Source organism: Heterodontus francisci, chromosome 3, assembly GCF_036365525.1.
Source record: "Heterodontus francisci isolate sHetFra1 chromosome 3, sHetFra1.hap1, whole genome shotgun sequence".
In the NCBI taxonomy this organism is placed as follows: Eukaryota; Metazoa; Chordata; class Chondrichthyes; order Heterodontiformes; family Heterodontidae; genus Heterodontus; species Heterodontus francisci.
Genome location: NC_090373.1, coordinates 81,065,355 through 81,067,413, shown reverse-complemented (window position 1 = coordinate 81,067,413; position 2,059 = coordinate 81,065,355). Strand labels below are relative to the sequence as shown.

The window sequence follows — 2,059 nt, the reverse complement described above, 5'->3', positions numbered from 1 at the left end:
CGGCTAGGTGACGGGTCACGGCACCACCCATTTCCCTCACAATTTTAAGCCTCCCAGCCCACTCCTGGGGTGGGGGTGATTAAATCTGGCCTTTGTTTATCATACTTTCTATTTATGTGGACATAGAAAATATGTAAATAATGTTCACAGTACACCTGTATTCCTTTTCACTTGACCCCCCACCTAATACCTTGCTATGTCTTATTTTAGAGCTAATCTTTCCCAATCCTTCTTTCTCCAATACGAAATCTGATTTCTCTTCCTCCTCGAAAGCGCTTTGCACTCAGTCCACTATTACTGTGCTTAGCAATTACTGACTCTTCTGCTGTGGTCAGCCTGGACCTTCCACATCGTACAGGGGCTGCATTTATGAAATTTCATTCTTCTTCCTGCTTGCACTACCACTCCCCCACAGGTGGCTATGGTCATGTGCCTGAAATGTAATATTTAAATAGCTACACGTTCCTTCCTAATCTGTGGAAAGATTTAATTGTAAATTACCATTTGCAGCGCCTGATGCTCAATGGGCTCCAGCAAATTGCAACCCTCATTATGACAACCTGGCACCTGCTTGCAGTCACGCACCTGCGGTGCTGCTGTGAAAAGCTGAAGAGCGCTTGCGCTCTGCTAGCAGGCTGGTGATTGACTGAAAAGGGGTGGAGCGACAGAAAGATGACTATTCAGCACTGTACGGCCATCATAGGGTGAGAGCAACGTGCTCACAAGCGCCTTCGATAGCTCAGCTGGTAGAGCGGAGGACTGTAGTGGTTCTGTGGACATCCTTAGGTCGCTGGTTCGATTCCGGCTCGAAGGACGTGTTTTTTTCCCAACTCCCAATAAAAATACAGGCAACCTCGAAAGGAATGAAATGGCCAGCCGGCTGAATAAATGCTGCTTCCGTACCACAGGGAAACGATCAGACTCCGGCGATGGAGGACGTGTCCGGGACTTGGAACTTTCCCACCGTGTTGCAGTGATAAGCGTTCCTGGTTCCCCGTTTAACACGGGCTGCCCGAGACACAGAGACAGCAAGTAGCAGGACGCACTTAGCAGCCGTTTAACGGACCGTGCAGCACCTCCAACAATTCACTGAAAATACTGACTACATTTGATTGCCCTTCTTCAGGCATTTTCCTGGGGGTTCATTTATTCGGGGGATTAGCTCAAATGGTAGAGCGCTCGCTTAGCATGCGAGAGGTAGCGGGATCGATGCCCGCATCCTCCAATTGCTTTATTTTTCTCATTTCAGTTTCATTTTTTATTTGAAAACAGTCTTGGCTGATATAATTAAAATCACTCTTATTTGGAAAAACTCAGTGTAATGTGCTGTTAATGTGCATATTTCCAAAGTTCAGAGTTAATTTTAGCATATCTTGATCACCTGAATGGCCCAGAAACAGGGGTGGTGCAGGCATAGGCAGCCAAATAAGGTTGTCAGTCCTCCTGGAATGGGGCACAAAATCTTCGCTTTTTAAAATTTCTTGTGGTCAAAGCCCCCCGATCACTAATGTCACCAGTTTGTCACTGCAGTGATGCAGTTCCCTCTTAGAGGAGACCTGAAACGGAACCGGCTGATGGAAAAATAGCTGGGGGGTCTGGGTGGTGGTGGTGGTGGTCTAAGTGGGGAGGGAGGTCTAAAGGAAAGAGAGAGGATGTGGGGAGAGAGGCAGGTTTGGGTTGGAAGAGAATTGAGGGTAGTGGCCAGTGGGCAGGGGTTTGGGGTGGGATCGGGGTGGGGGGTGTCGTGGCCAGTGGGCAGGGGATTATGGTGGGCAGTGGTGGGTATGGATGATCAAGGATTTGGGATAGGGGAGGGGGAAATTAAGGCTTAGGTGGGGGGAGAAGAAGACTGGGGAATGGGGTGGACATGGAGCCCAGGGTTTTCTGCAGATCTGGGTGCGTGGTGAGGGGGAGCAGCACCGAGAGAGGAGCAGCCAGTAAAAAGAGTGAGTGAAACCAAGGGGCTTTACTGAGGGTGGACGATTGTTTCCACTGGTGAGTGAATGGAGAACACTGGGTCAAAGACTGAGGATTTTCACTGGAAGAACCAAGGGGATGG

The 2,059-nt window shown here is 49.1% G+C and overlaps 2 non-coding genes across 2 annotated transcripts; both read left to right on the top strand.

Moving 5' to 3' along the window:
- The first annotated feature begins 728 nt into the window (after window positions 1-728).
- Window positions 729-814, top strand: trnay-gua (transfer RNA tyrosine (anticodon GUA)). Its single transcript is given in 2 exon segments — window positions 729-765; window positions 779-814. It is a non-coding gene; the product is annotated as a tRNA-Tyr (tRNA).
- A 338-nt stretch (window positions 815-1,152) lies between these two features.
- Window positions 1,153-1,225, top strand: trnaa-agc (transfer RNA alanine (anticodon AGC)). Its single transcript has one exon. It is a non-coding gene; the product is annotated as a tRNA-Ala (tRNA).
- Window positions 1,226-2,059: the final 834 nt, after the last annotated feature.